The sequence below is a fragment of the Enhydra lutris genome, unplaced genomic scaffold (assembly GCF_002288905.1).
Source record: "Enhydra lutris kenyoni isolate GAN:26980312 unplaced genomic scaffold, ASM228890v2 scaffoldscaffold16, whole genome shotgun sequence".
Taxonomy (NCBI): Eukaryota; Metazoa; Chordata; class Mammalia; order Carnivora; family Mustelidae; genus Enhydra; species Enhydra lutris.
The window spans coordinates 11,024,818-11,042,007 of NW_019154100.1; the positions used below are offsets into that span (position 1 = coordinate 11,024,818).

The following is a 17,190-nucleotide window of genomic DNA, read 5'->3' on the forward strand; positions in this document are numbered from 1 at the left end:
CGATTGAATTACAATTTACCCTATAGTAGATATTTGAACTAGCCTATCACCTTGGTCAGAATGGGCACCCAAAAGGCACCCAAAGGGCGGGGCCCATACTCCTTGGTAGCTAGGAGACAGTATGCGCCCCACTGATTGAATGCCTCCACCCAGCCTGACCCACCATTGTATTTGGGCTTTGTTACCTGGGACTAGTTTCCAGGATTTGTTTTTAAGTAAGTTCCCTGAAGTGGGGGTAGGGCAGGGTCAGGATGGAGCTGCTCTGGCTAAATAGGCCCTTACAGATGCCCTCATATATGTGGCAATTTCAAAGACCAACAGAAAAATCAATGTGGCTGGATCACAAAGAGCAAAATTAAAGGAACATATTGTTTAAAAACTCTTGTGTGCAATATTAAGAATTTTGGAGTTATTGTGAGAGAGACTGGGAGTGGGAACAGTTTTAGGTAGACATACCATCTGCTATGGGTTTCATTTTAAAAGGATTGCTGTGGCCCTTGTGTTGAAAACAGGTATTAGGAAAGAAAGAGGTCAGGGAGATGAACAAGAATAGTTGTTAACAAAGGACAGCCCATAGATCAAATCTTGCCTGCTTCCTGTTTTAGTAAATAACCATTTTATTGAAACAAAGCCACATTCATTCAATTGCATATTGTTGATGGCTGCTTTCACAATGTGGCAGAATTACATAGTTGCAATGGGGACCTAATGGCCTGCAGTATCTACTTATTAGTCAATGTTCTACAGAGAAAAGTGCAGACATCTGAATTAGAAGTAATTGTGAGAATCCAAGTGAGTGGTAGTGGTGGCTTGTATCAATTGTGGTAAAAGTAGCAAAGATAATGAGAAATATTCAGACACTACAAATATTTTGAAGATAGAAACAAAAGAATGTGGTGATAGAAGAGGTATAAGAGAAGAGGAGTACTCATGAGTAACTTTTTATTTTTTTGCTTAGGCAATGGGAAAGACAGACTGTTGATTTATTTATTGCTATTAAAGAAATTGTGGGAAGGACAGGTTTGGAGATTTGGAGGTAAAGGTCATGAGTTTAGTCTTCGAGATGGCTAACACATTACAATAGTTGTCCCTGTTTGGTAGCCAGTGACACATCTAGAGACCAGCAGAGAGGTCTGAGCAGGTAGTATAAATTTGCAAGTATTCAGCTTACAAAATTCATGAATGAGATCATAGGACAGTAGTGGTATAGAAGAAAGAAGTTTTAAGTTTAGAACTGAGGCCTGGGTCTTTCCGGTTTTGGGGGGAGGTCATGTAGATATTTTAAACTAAAAGTGGAATGAGAAGGAGCAGCTAGTAAAATGGGGAGACAAAGAAGAACACGTAAATCCTGATGATCAATGAAGTATATATCAAGGAGACCACCATCAGCCATATTAATACTGCTGGTTGTTCAGATAAGCTGAGCATGGAGAATTTATTATTGGCTTGAACAATGCGGAGATTGTGATAACCTTGAGGGAAGTTTTGGTAGTATATGCAGTGAAATACTGATTGGACTGCATTCAAGAGAGCCTGGGAAGAAAGGAACTAAGAACAGCTTATAAAGGAGATGTTTTGTATTCAAGTTTTCCTCTAAGGGAGAGCAGATGAGGTAGCAGAAATATGTGGATTGCTTTTTTTTCCCCATTTTTTTTTTTTTAAGATGGGAGAAACAGAATGTTTATATTTTCTTGCGATAATTTAGTCAAGAGGGAGAATAATAATATCCAAGAGAAAGAAAAATTTCTGGAGTGATGTGTTTGAACAGGTGTGCAGTAGAAGGGATATCCTTCAATGAAATCACAGGTTGTTCATTCATAGTCACAGAAGGGAAGGCAGAGGGTGTAAGCACAGATGCAAACAGGTGAAGAGAGAAGATTATAGCAGCTTGGGGCTTTCTCTTCTGATTGCTTTTTTCTCTTTCTTTTTCTTTACCCATCCTTCCTTTTCTCCTCCCTTCCTTCCTTTCTTCCTTTGGCATGGGAAGCAAGATCAGCAAGCTGAAGGGCTGAGATTCACAACAAACATAAATTATAATGATAATGTAAAATGAAAATATTCTAAATAGCCAACTAGAGAATAATAGTGACATAAATAATAGTTTGAAATTTCAGTAAATGGACTATGGTGCAATTATTAAAATAACTTTCTAATATGTTTAATGACATGAAAAAAAACCCATCAAACAATATTTGTGGAAAAAGAAGACTACAGCTCTTTATGCTCTTGACTGTCATTGTAATATTTGACAAGTTGTATAGATATTAAGACTCCAAAGTCACAGTACTGGAAAGTGTTGGCCTGGATTACACCTCAGGTCTATCTGATTTTAAACTGATTACCACACAGCTTAAATGTGCATTTTAAGTACCTGCATCACCAAGTTAATTGAAACTTAGTTTTTTTTTTTTTTTTAAATGCGATTACAGAGATAAGTTTCTTCTATCTTCTACTTGAGTAATTCGTTCAACTGCAATATGTAACTTTTCATATGAACTAAACTTTTCATATAAACTGTAACTAATGTTACAGGTCATCACTCTGAACTACTGAGTTCATATAAACTTTTCATATAAACTGTAACTAATGTCACAGGTCATCACTCTGAATTGCTGAGTTTTTATGAAAGTTCTTTCTGTTGTTCAATACCTGACCTATACCTTTGCCAACACATTCATTAGCCAATTCTTTGTCATTTGTAAATGTAAGTGTTCCACTGTAGTCTTCATGTAAATCACCAGAATCTGCAACATTGCTAATTCATTCTTTGAAGATAGTACATAAAAGTTATAGAATTACAAGAGCTTCTTTGAATGATGCAAGAGACCTTGTAAACTAAATCGAATGAATAGAGTAGGATAACTAAATAGAATGAATTTTAGGTAGAGATGAATCAGGAAACAAAACCCAAATTTAGTGTGGATCATTTCTATCTGCTGATTTCTTTAGCAAAAATGGTTTCAAGTTTCAGGTTTAGCCTCAAAATACTTCTTAAGCGTTTCTCCACACATGTTACTTAGCTTTGGTCTCTAATAGCTGGTACTTAAATAAACTTAACTAGATACATGACCATAGATGGTCATTTACCTATATGCTGATGGCTCCCAAATTCATATCTTTAGTCTAGCTCTCTTCTCAGAGCTTTAGTCACATATATTCAACTGTTTTTCAGACATCTCCCCTCCCCTAGAGTAATTCAAACATAATGCATTAAAAACAGATCATTTGAGCTTTTTGCCACATCTACGGTGAGATGAAGAACATTCTTAGGGGTCAGATTGTTGACATTCTAGAAAATGTCAACATCTGTCTGAAAGGGTACAGGGTTATTTTCAATGACCAAGGAGGAACTCTGTAGAGGGACTTCCATCATATCAATGTAGAAGTCAGTCTCTTTGGAATGAAAAGGGGCTACATTTTGACAAATGATGAGGAAATAGAAAGGACCTGGCTGCTGTTCACACTATCTCTAGTCATGTACAGAACATGATTAGTGATATCACAGTGGACTTCTGTTATGGGATGAGATTTGTGCCACTTCCTATCAACCTAGTTATTTAGAATGGACCTCTTGTTGAAAATTATAAATTTCTTGATCGAAAAATACACTCACAGGGTTCAGACAAAGTGAGGCATTGCTTATTCAGTATTTCAAGTCCAGAAAGATGAATTAATTCTTGAAGAAAATGACATTGAACTCATATGAAATTCAGCTGCTTTGATTAAGCAAGACACAACAATTAAAAACAAGGCTATTAGAAGACATTTAGATGGTATCTATACCTCCAAAAAGGAAAAGTTCAACATACTGATGAATAAGGTTTAGAGTTGTCCAATATAGAAACAACAAAATGCTGGATGATTCCTAGGACCTGCTTGTGATATTTTAAAGATACAGTGAAAGGCCTCTATTAAAAAACAACAACAGAAAAACAAAACAAAACGAAAGAAACACAAATAAACAAAACAACCACATCAACTGATTTCCCTCTTCACCTGTAAGATATTCTCCATTTTTATACTGGTACCATCACTTGCTCAAGACAAAAATCACTCTTAATTACTTTCTTTCTAAATTATACTTGTTCAATAAACATGTTTTCTAGTTTTTCTTCCAGAATACATGTCTATTCAATGCATTCTTCTGTGTCTTCCCTGCCGCTCCCCCACCCAACCCCCATCCATCTCTATTCCCAGAATAGCCTTCTAATTAATCTGGGTGTTTTTCTATTTGGTTCTTTTATTTACCCACAAAACAAATATTTTTTGAATGATAATTCATAATCACACTATACTTTTCCATTTAAAACTTCTCAATAGTTTTCTCTTGTGCTAGGATAAATCTGAAAAACTCCTTATTCTGATCTGTGTGATTTGACTCTCGTCTAGATTTCTGTCCATCATGCTACTCCTCACTTTTCCTTCAGTTGAATTGTTCTTTGTCTGCTTTGAAGAAATGGAGGTTTTCAAGCTTTAGCTTTAGAGTCTTTGTATCCACTCTTCGCTTTGCCTGGACCACTTTCACATGATTCTTCTTATTCTTTAGATATCAGGTAAAGGGTCACAAAACTGAGAGAGGTGTTTCTTGACCATCCTGTCTGGAAGATCTCCCACTTTGAAATTCTGTTTTCCCTCTCTAGACATCTGCTTATTTCTCCTACAGTACCTCCCATAGCCTTTGGGTATCTTGTTTGCCCATGTGTTTCATTGCTTATTTTGTGTTTCACCAATTTCTCATAGTTTGTCACTGAAACCCAACTGCCTGTCACATTAGATTATTAATAAATAATTTTTGAATGAATGGATGAACATACTATTTCCCTTCCTTGAGGAAGTTATAATTCACTTTCAGAATTTATAAATCCATTAGTTTTCATGTAGAGTCCATTAATATATAGATTACTGGTGATAATTGCCTTCTTAACACTTTCATATTCCTTACTTTTAGCATGAAAGAATTCTGTTTTAAGCAATTTATATAGCCCTTCAGTATATCAAACTTCTACATTTTTTGTCTTCTTTCTCCCTGAATAATTCCAATGGATATTTATAGGGAAAACACTTAGCTTGTTACCCCCAGCTGTTTTCTCATTTTCACTCAGGTTCTTACCTCTAGGTAGATGCTTTTCCCGTTTTAACCACCACTGAACAATTTTAACACCGCACAAATCAAAATGCAAATTTTCAAAGCCAAAGAGGTTTATTTATCCTCCTTCCACCATTTGCACAGCCTGTCTACACAAATTTATAGAAGGTAGTAAAGATAAGACAAAAAATGAGTTTGAGTCAGGGGGAAAGGTGTTTAATCCAGAAAGCTCATGTCAGGTGACTAAAATCACAGCATGAGTCAGTGCATTTATTAAGATCCTGCATAGCCAGCTGAAATAGATCATGTTTTTATTTATTTTTTTTAATTTAATTTTTTTTAAAGATTTTATTTATTTATTTGGCAGAGACAGAGATCACAAGTAGGCAGAGAAGCAGGCAGAGAGAGAAGGGCGGTAAGCAGGCTCCCCACTGAGCAGAGAGCCCGATGCGGGGCTCGATCCCAGGACCCTGAGATCATGACCTGAGCCGAAAGCAGAGGCTTAACCCCTGAGCCACCCAGGTGCCCCAGATCATGTTTTTATATCACCAACCATGCCTTTGGCAAGTAAACATGACCATAGACACTCAATTTTAATTTTAGAGATGCCATTTCCCAAACTTTCAGTGATCTTTAACACAAATTCCAGAATAACACAGAACTACATGATCAGAAGTTGTATCATGTTATATCGCAGACTTCCACAATAAAATTCTTTAAAACTAAATTGTCTTTGGAGATTCAACGAATTGATGTATAACATATCTACTTGGCTATTCTTTTGTATCATAGAGAATATAAGCAATGTTTCCTTTTGTATTCTGCACCAATCTGGTGGGCCAGGTGGGCAGTCATATCCCACTGTTGGTCAATAGATTGACCATATTACTCCATGTTATACTTCCCTATAGTTAGAAAACATGTTTACATTCACGATTTCATTTAACCTTTGGTCCATCGACAGGCACTCAAGAACATAAAGACCTTGTATTAGTCATGGTTCTCCAGAGGAAAACAACCAGTTATGTGTATATGTGTGTGTGTATAACTGAGTGTAATATATAATGGTATATGTAATTGAATATAGTATTGAATATTATTATTGAATATATATCAAATAATATAATGTTGAATATGTTATGTATATGTTGAGATCTTGGTGCCAGAAAAAGGAAGAGCAAATTGTAAACCAAGGAGAATGAAAATGAAAATAGCCATTCCCATTGCCAGAGGGGAGCTGGTTAGGGAAAGACAGAAAGCAAAGGATAAAACCATTCTCTTTGTGCTTCCCTTCTCTCCTGCTCCATCTACGACATCATAATTCTAGCAGTAGAAACACAAGATAAATTTTCAGGAGTTCTAAAACAAGAATGTTTGTTTCTCACTTTCCTAGCTATATATTAGACAAATTTCAAGGTTCCCTTAGAGGCAGTGCTGTTTACAACATGTGGCCACTCAGGTAGCATAACCATTTGAAAAAGGGCAAAAACAGACTCCCCATTTTCCATAGGACTTTATAGTTTTCCTTTAAGCCTTAGAGAAGAAAGGCGACATATAGCTGGGATATGCTTTGACTTGCCACCTCACATCAAAGAATATCCAGTTGGGTAAAAGAGCCCTAAAGAAAGAAGGAAGGGGGGCAGGGATGCTTCTGCAGTATCCACAAGGCCATGAGGCTACAGAGAGGGTCTCTGTTGGGGTCTGAAGGCACTGAATGTACCACACGGCACAGTAGTAGCCTGCCTAGCCACATGAGGGAAGAGCATCATTAGCCTGACAAATCAGGAAACAAGTTATAGGTTTCACTCTCTGTAAACATCAGCAGCTGTTGTCAGCTGGGCATTAGAGTAAGAGATACTGCACTGGAGCCAAGGATATTTCACAAGAAACTGTACACAGGGAAATGAAAGCCAGAGTAATGGCCAATATCATCTCTGCAGAGTATGTACTATGGGAAAAGGGAGGCATAGAAGAGAGCTCTGGATTTTGAATCAGGTGTACCCCCACCCCCCCAAAAAAAGTATTCTGAGTAAGGAGTGTCTAATTGTATTGAGTGCTACTGACTAATGATGAAAAATCTCCATTGGACTTGGAATTTGGAAGCTATTACTGACCATAATAAAAACAGATTTGATGAAGGAATTAATCAAAGACAGAGTGAAGTAGCTGTTGAGTAACTGAAAAAGTGAAGGATGGATAAGGAAGTAGAGGCAGCAGCAGCTATTGGCCTTTCAATAAACTTGAGTGAATGGGAGAGAAATCAGGTCATTCTTGGAGAAGAAAGTAGAGTAAGACAAGACTTTTTTTTCTTTTTTCTTTTTAAAGATTTTATTTATTTATTAGACAGACAAAGATCACAAGTAGGCAGAGAGGCAGGCAGAGAGAGACGGGGAAGCAGGCTCCCTGCTGAGCAGAGAGCCCAATGACTAGGATGTGGGGCTCAATCCCAGGACCCTGGGATCATGACCTGAGCAGAAGGCAGAGGCTTTAACCCACTGAGTCACCCAGGTGCCTCAGACAAGGTTGTTTTTTGTTAGTTTGTTTTAAGGCAGAATCCTGAGCATATTACATTGTTTGAGGGGAAGAAACCAGAACATTGAGAGAGTAGGTAGTATTCCCCATAGACTCTGAGATAAGCTGGAAAGGTATCATGGCCTTTATTTTGCAAATTAAAAACCTGAGGCTTTACACATACTGGCTTGTTGAAGGTCACAAAGCTGGATGATCCATCTGGGCAAGAAGTGAGACATTTTTATTCAGTCTTTTTCTCTTCTTTCATTATATTGAATATGTTCTTATGCACACTGGTGGATGCTGTGACTGCTTAAATGACTCTAATACTCCATTCCGCTTACATTGGATTCATGCTCCTGAGGATTCCAAAGTAACACCTGAAGTTTTCCTGATCTTTGAGTATGAGGGAGTCATAGCTGTAACTCTTGTTGCTGTTTGTGAATTTCTTTTTCTACACACGGAGGGCCACAGTTTTGTCCTTCCTAATCCTGGGCAGAAGCAAAAGAGGATGCTCAAATGAGGGAAGATAAAACACTTATAGCCTTGGACAATGAGTAAAAGGGGATGAGTGACTTTTCCAGTTCTTGGTGCTGGGTCAACTAAACAGAATTCTTTACTCTTTTCATGAGTTTGAAGAAAACTACAGTGGTCTTTTCTAAATGTAAAGAAATTGGAAGGAGAATGGGGTTGACATTATCAACACTAATTTTTAATATAAACTAACAAGATGTAACACTTATTAAGTCCTGGCCATGTGCCAGGCATATTAGGGTGATAGCACTTAAATATTTCATTGGATCCCTACAATTTTCTTAGGTACAATATGTTTCCTTCAAAGGAGTAGAGATTTAAGTACTGATTTAAGATCCTCACTTTACCACTTATAAGTTATGTGTCCTTTGGTCAGTTATTTAACCTCTGGTGCTTCATGGTCCTTATCCATGGAATTTGAATGGTGATGATAAACCTTTTTTCATGGGGTTGTTATTAGGAGAAAATAAGTTAACATTTAGAGTTTAGAATATAAAAATGAACAATACCTAAGTGTTTTTAAAACAAAATAAATATCTTTTTTATTTAAAATAAAGCACATATTCTTTCCATTCTACCAGTCCAGAACTACGTATCCGTTTCCTGACTCTCTTGTTGGAATTGGTAATGTATTTTCCCAGAGCAAAATAAGCAACTTTAATTCTTATAATAGTATAATTCAAGTAAATCATAGATTAAATACAGTTTTGTGGACTATCTAAAAAGCTAGTGACCATGCATCATAGTAAGACCTGGAATATATTTTCTTATAGAAGCAAAAACAACTAGCAAAGAAATCTTTCTTGTGGAATGGGTTGGAGATTGCTTGTTGATTAGATACAGGGAATGGGAAGAAAGGATAATACCTTCCAGGGAGTTCTCAGTGAGATAGGTTCTCTGTTCCTGTTCACCTAGTTCAGTTCAATTTTTAATAGCTGGAAATACACCTAGGAACCACAGCAGAAGATTAGCTGAATGTTCAAGTGAAAGTGCAGGGATAGAAGGACTGACTTCTGCTCCATGAAATTTTACCCTCTAGTCTTCACTGAATTGTATGTTCTGTTGGTTTCCAAGTAACTACAGTCATTTGGACTTGCATTAGACTATCATTTTGATGGGATTTTTTTTGCTCGTTTGTTTTGTTTTGTTTGGACTGCGAACAACATGTATTTTCCATGAAATCCAGAAATTCTACTCCCTCAGCCAAGTTTGTAAGTGTCTTTTACTATTCCTGTTTTCCTTACCAGTTGAGTTCTTATATGAGAAAATGCTTGAAAAATAAAAAGCACTACAAAACATAATATTTACTTTTATCGTACTATTGTTCTTTTCTATGTTTAAGAACTCTCCTGGGATAAGAGGTACTGAGTTTACTCTAAATTACTCTGAAAGTAGGAATCAGCTTGAGAAATTACTGAGCCTTGAGAAATGGAATGGTTTTCCTGCTTCTGAACTATCTGTTTCCACTGAGGGTACTATGAAGGTCAGGAGAAGAGAGAAGAAACTAGTTAGGAAAATAAGCAGAAATTCAAATGAATGAAGTATGCTTTTGTCTTCTGGAAAATCTCTGAAATGCCCAAATCTCTGAAATGCCCAACACATGTTCAGTAATCCTAATAATAATTCCTAAATGTCTGATTTGGTAGCATATAGAAGAGTTAAACATACATCATTTCTTTCACTGACATACTGAATAGAATAATTTCATTAAAAATAAATTCCATAATATATACATTTTATACATCATTGCCCAAGAATAAGAGCACATTAACAACTTTAATGATTTAGTCATATTAATGAATTATTTTCAGGAATCTATGTATTCTAAGTTTCTGTACATATGCATTCTCTCCAAACAAAATAGAGTGAGCTCTTAACAGTTTACTGTGTACATGTGTATACTTAGGGTGAGGTAGGGCAGTATATTGTTACCTTCTGTTTATGTTTCTAGCTTACATTCCAGCCTGAGAGAGGAGAGTGATGTAGGGGTATTTATTTCCCAAAGTGTCTTTCTGTTAGTGGGTTATCGGTTGAGTGTGCCCCTATAGGAAAGGCTGACTTCTGTCAGGAGGCCCTCTCCTTACAGCTATGCCCTTTAGCTTCCAGTAATATCTTCCTCCCATTGTCTCTTTTAGATCTGTACGATAGTACTTTTTTTTCTATTATTACTTGCCTCAGTGTATTACACTATTTGTTGGCAATGTCTTTGCACCTTCACACATTCTTGGAATAATCCCTTTAGTAAAACCCAAGATTACTCCATTTAAATGATCTGTCTTTTTCCTGATGGATCTGTTTTTTGTATAAGGAATGGATTCCCCCAGAGTACTGAGTTTTGGGGTAAAATCTTCAATACCACATCTTCTTTTGCCCACTTTATTGCAGTAGCCTCCTCTTGGTTTCCCTGCTTCTACCCTTGTTCCACTGAAGTCTGTCTTCAACAGAGGAACCAGAGTGATCTTGTTAAAATGTAAGAAAGATTAGATCATATCTCTGCACAAAGCTCTTGCAGGGCTTCACATCTGAAAGTTCAAGACATCTCCTTGGTCTTAGAACCCTAACAATCTTCCTCAGTCCATGGCTCTCTCAACCCTGCTCTAATCTCCCTTCCCAGCAAGTCTGTCATATATTCCCCTGCTCTAGACCTTTCACTGTTTCTTAAGGACACCAGGCATTCTCCCTGTGAAGGATTTCAGCACTTGCTCTTTCTAACTGCCAGTAATGCTCTTCTTTCTCATGGCTCCTTCACTCATCAATCAAATTTTAGCATCCAAATTTGGATGCTATTTCCTGAACACCCTATTTAAATAAAATGCTATCCTGCCTCAAGCTTCCTCACACAGTGTATTACTTTTTTCTCCAAAAAACATATCACCAATTAACATAATTATTTTATGTCATCTCTCCCTTAAAAATGCATAAAAATTGGTTTATTTTTGTTTATCTCCATACTCTGAATGCCTAGAACAGTGCCTTACAAATAGTAGGAACTTATTACATAGTGATTGAATGAATGAATGGGTACAGATTACTCACTGGAGTTCAGTCACATTTTGTTCAGGTCACAGTGATTTTAATTGTAGCCTAAATTGATTAAACTAATCAAATCAATCATCTAAGAAATTCTTGAAACTAACAGTTCTATGCTGAAAATTTTATGGTCTTGATACTTATATCTTTTTAATATACACAAATAGGCAAATTACAAGTCTTAATTTACTCTTAAATCAGCAGTTGAAGATGATGTAAGCCAAGTGAATCAGTAGACCTAGATTTCTGAACTAGCTCTACTAATAACTTGTATTGCATAACCTAAAGCAAAGTTTCTTTAATTTCTCTATGTTCCAGTTTCCTTAGCTATAAAACTAGAGAGGATTAGATGATTCCTAAGTTCTATTCTTCCTTTGAATTTCTGAGAGGTGGTTATATAAAATACCTTTTGAATATATGTTTATATATTTTAAAATGTCATCTAAAATTATAGTGTAGTCAATGCTAAGTATTACTGTTAAGTGACATCTACAGGAAGCACATAGAACTTGTCTTTTATCTTCTTTGTTAACCATATATCACTAAATCTCTTTCTGGCAGATAAAAATAGATACAATATTCAGAAGACCAGTGATCTCAGATAACTATTGATTGGGACCAAAGTATAATTCTGAGTTAACTATTTTCACTAGTATAATGAGAATATATTGAAATGTGTATGGATTATGTCATGACAGATGAAATGTGTCAGAATTTTAGATTATAGTACAATGAATATTTTTGTCTTTTGTATTTTTAGAAAATTGTTGAGTACCATCTCACAGATTTTCAAATCTAAGCAAAGACTTTAAATGATCTTAAATGAATAGTTTAATTTGAAGATGAACCTTTTATATTTGACATACTTTTCACCTTTAGGATTCAAACGTGACTCCTGAGAAATTCATGCAAAATTTATAAAGTCTCCAGATGGTTCTCTTTATCTATTTATGGATCTGAAAATATGACGCCACAAATTTCTAAATTTTTCTCAGTGCCTGTATTGTGCCAACACAGCAAAAATCAGATGCTATTTATCACTTTAGAATTTTCAGCACCAGAAATGTTATTAATTTTAATGAAAAAACCCTGTTACACCTTGCATGGCGTTGACCTTTGGAGCTCTCAGACAAAATGTACCACATAACCATAAGGTGGTATTATTGTTATATGGAAATGAAATAGAATTTCTTATCCTTTTGTAATAGCATGATAGACAAAAGTATTTGCATCTCCTGTAATTTTTTTCACTGTGAAAAATGTTAAGAGCAATATTTGTTTTGGGAATAAATATTTCCTTTATATTTATAGGCACATTTTCTTTGAAATTATTGGTAGTAAAAACAAGTAAAAACACACAATTATTTGCATGCTTCCAGCAGGTAGCTGGAAATCATGCTTTTCTTGCATTCATTGTCTCATCTTCTTCAATTGTTTTCAATAAAATTTGAACTAAAATCATTAGTTATTAATATACCCAACCCTATAAATGTCTTTTATCCTCTTACGAAATAATTTTCTTATCCTGCAGCAATTCATCTTGATTAGGAAACCGAAACAAATTCTCAACTGAGTAAAAGATACAGTCTCTGCTCGTCAGGCGTTTGGACAGTGGAAAATTCTTTTGTTTGGAAAACAAAGAACTCACAATTTGAAGCCTCTTATAGCTTGATGATATTTGTTTCTATCATGCCATTTTACTTATTGCACAATACATTAGAGAATACTTTCTACTGGCTTCAGACGTGGTCTCATAACAGGCACCGTTCAGAGAAAAGGCTCTCTACATGCATCACAATTTCTTCCTTGCTGCTGCCGTTTCGTATGCACTTAGATGATACATCCATCCTCGTTAGGAACCACTCTTCCTTATGGACAGAGTATTCCCAACAATCAATCAAGCCTGTTCTTATCTTGGATTTAAAATATCCTCACAACATTCATTCTCACAGCTTCTCTTTCTGTGGTTCCCAATTAACCCATCTTTGCTTTTCTGTTTGTTTAGAATAGTGCCTCCTACCTTTATTTATGCCAATAGAATGCAACAGACTATGGGTAGGAGGAAGCAGCTCATAGAAAAGGCCACATTAGGAAAGGGAATTGCCAAATACTGGATTTTAAAATAAATAGAATCTTCAAAGAGCAGCTCTTTTTAAAAAAGTATGTATTATTATTGCTAGTACCATAGACAATGACTGTTTTATACTTCTAGTCATCTACCATTCAGTATTTATAAAGCATATTTCTGCTTTTCATGAAGATTACATATTTTAGGACTATTATTTTTATAATTTCACAAGAGCCTCCTCAAAGAACTACATTGCAAGTTAGAAAATAACCTGATGTGGAAAAGGGAACAACGACACATGCATTTAAGAGATTGTGTGATACAGTGGAGTAAAAGTAATTAAGGGATAGCAGACATGGGTTGCATTTTGATGTCTGTCACTTGTTACATTTGCCTTTGAGGAGATTCTGTGGTCCCTGTGTTCTTTAGTTTTCATACCTAGCAATGAAAGAAATGGCTGCTTTGCTCCACCTTTTATGTTATTTGAGAATTTATTGATAATATTTGTGATAGCGCTTCAAAAGATAAAATGTTTTAAAGTATTATCTTTAAACATCATTTAAAACTTTGCATTCCTGTTTATAGACCACCATGAAATCACTTCCTTTTCTCTCTGAAAAATTGCTTTTCTTTTTTAAGACTATAATAAACAGTTGGAAACTCCTCTTGGGCCTCCATAATTCCAGGCTCTCTCTCCTTTTATCTATTGATTTTTGTTGTTATTGTCAGATTTTGTGTCAGTTGTCTCATGCCACTTTTAAAAATCCCTAAATCATAGTGTCACCAGTAATTCATAACAAACTACACATGCTTGGCTTTCAGTTTCAAGATAGTCACACCAGTTCTACTACATTATAATACACACGTGTCTCAAGAGCCCTTTCTAAAGCCTGTGATCCACTGGGTTGTGGCCTAATGCTCATTTCCTATGCAAATAAATCTTTTTTTTTTTTTTTTTACTTCTTTAATTTTTCACTCAAGTTATCTATGGATAGGCCAATTCCTGTAACAGTTTAATTTTCCTGATCACTACTATTTAGCCAAAGATGATGGGGTTGTAATTTAGATTAGCCTCCTACATCTATTCCTCTTTTCCACTCTCAAGCCTGAGAGGAGTCCTTTCATCAATTATGTTGATTGGGTGAGACAGGAAACTTTTCCCACCTTGGAATCCTGAGCAAAGTCTGGCCCTTTCATTCTGCACTCTGAGAACATGTATGATTTCCTCTACATGAATCTAGTGGTCAAATGTTTTTGAAATACTGTTCCTCCCATTCAAGGATTATTAACTCTCAGTAAGTTTCCTCCCTCATGAATTGAGTAAAGAAGATAATTCCTTGACAATGCAAGAATTCCTTCATCTCAGTTTAGGTGTGTTTTAATAATATTGGTGAATTTCTATTATGTTATTGTATTGTGATGTAAAACTGGCATTAGTTATCACAAATGATCACAAATGAAAATTATGATGACACCGTTGCTTCTTTTGGGTCATGATATTCTTAGTATTTTAGAAGTGAGTGTGTTTCCCTAAATTATTCATAAATTATTTTATTACTATACTCAGTAGAGTCACATTTTCTAAGATAGTTCCAAAACATACTTTACAATGGAGTTCAGGTGGAATATTCTTGCATCCTGGCTGCCCATTTCCTGAAACTTAATAGTTACTCACCTTAATCCTGTAAGTTCAATGTTCTGTAAAGTAAATTTACTTCAGATGAAAACTGCTTTTCTATAAACATCCATGTGTATCATTTTTGTTCTCTGGTGAGTTTGACTTTATTGCTCTAAGCAAATACTCCTTGATTTCATTTGTAAAATATTTCTGAAGAAACAAAGATGGCTTTGAACATATTTTCGTTTTCTCCCTTTTATTGAGATTATAATGCTTTTGAACAGTTCTCAAATGAATTTCACCTTTCCTTTTTGTCTATTTCAAAGAAAGGAAGGCTTTGAAGAACAGTTTTTTTCTTTTTTAATACATCTAAAGCTTCTGTTACACATAACTGAAATTTCTATTTAATGCTTTGGATTTTCACTGAGAATAGCCTATGCTCAATAGAGTCAGAGGGAAACAAACCTATTAATAATTATTCCTATTCTCCATGGGGGCTCATGCACCACTCAGCTGTCACCCTCGCTTCTCTGAACACAACAGAGGTACAACAGATTCCCAATTCAAGCACAGTTTTTGTGTGGGGTACGGGGATGATCAGTATGCATAAAGTTGGTGCCATTTTTATTTTCATGAGTTATAGGTTCATGAAAGAAATACTACGGGGGCAGATAATGGGGGACATGAGAAGCCAAATTCTATTTTGCTTCTTCTATGCCTTTCTAAACATATCTGACTAGGGAAACAAGGAGAATGAATGTACTCTTTCACTGTGGTGATTATCAAAAGCATGAGTCTACTTCCTTATTCTTCATTTTTGTAAGAGAAACTGAAAATGTAAGAACTATTTTTATAGAGTGCAAGACTCATGCTATAGCTACCCTATACTTTCTGGGAATAGCTTTCTGTTTTTCCTCTTTAATTAAAAAATGTATTATTCAAGTTATATTAAGAGTGTGAGTTCCTGTTCAGTGGCAGTTCTATGTAGGCATCTTATGTGCCAGCAGAATATATTAACCAAGTCTTGATTTTTGAAATTAAAATATGATGGGCTATGGATTTATATTAAAAAAATTATAAGTTGCTTTGGAATAAACCTTATATATAGGACACTTGGGCATAAGTTTTAGACCTACTAATTAATTTTAAATTTGAGTTGAATAATGGCAGTACTTCATACAAATACATGGCAATGTAAAAGTATAAGTTTCAATTGTCCTCACTTTCAATATTTATATAAGTCAAAACTTGCATTCATAAAACTAAAGTACGGAAAATGGATGTTGCAGATCTGTGACACTGGCTACAGAGAGGAGACGAAAAGACTGTAACATTTTAAAGTCATGCCAGGGCCAATGACATCTTCCACTCACATTCATCCTTCTTGCTTCCTGTTACCAAAAAAATAAATAAAAATACTCTAATCATGTATCTTCTTGCCAATAAATTCTTCTGCATTTCCCTATAATGAATAAATAAATTCCAAAATGGGACCAGGTATCCTGGATTTACCTTTTTAGTAATTTTGACTTACTCTTCTCCAAAAACAGAAACAAAAGCAAAAACAAAAACAAAACAAAGCAAAAAAAAAAAAAAATTACACACACACACACACACACACACACCAAAAACCAACCAAACAAAAAACCTTCTATTATCAAATAGTTATATTTATTATTGCCCAATATTTGCCCTTTGCATTAGCTTTGCTTAAGCCAGAAATTCAAAGCTTTCATACGCGCTTATGTCCTACATAAACACTCCTCATTACATATCCTCAATGAAAGACCACTCTCTTCAAGCATATGTTCAAATTCAACATCATACATGAAGCCATCCTGATCATCTCTCCCAGGTCATACTTCTGAGCATTCGTTTTGTACCATTTCTGGTACTTATCCTATATGACCTAGTATATTTCAGTTTACGTATTTAGTCAACTATATTTTTACTTCTAGAGAAAAGGGCACCAAGATCTTAACATCTCTAAATTCCCCCAGCACTTAAAATAAAGACCTCTAGAAAAAGTGTGGATCAAACAATTAATTGCTCTTGAATGCCTCTGAATAGCTTGATTCCACTAATTATTAATGAAAGATAGCCTCATTATTTTATAATTTATAATTTGTAATTCTTGCATACTATTAAATCCATTTAGGAATTTAGCACTTTCAAAAAAATTATAGATTAATTTTACTGTCCCCCCCTTTTAGTCTACATTTCCACATATGGTCCACAACAAGTTTAATTCTTTTTAAGTGACTCTACCACCTCACTTCATTTCTTCATTGACAGACTTTCAATGGATTCCTGTGTTTACAAAATTTCCAATGATCTCAACTA

General features: G+C 35.3%; 1 pseudogene; it reads left to right on the top strand.

The window, feature by feature from the left end:
- Positions 1 to 3,253: 3,253 nt before the first annotated feature.
- LOC111147416 lies at positions 3,254 to 3,819 on the top strand (annotated as a pseudogene).
- The last annotated feature ends 13,371 nt before the right edge of the window (positions 3,820 to 17,190 follow it).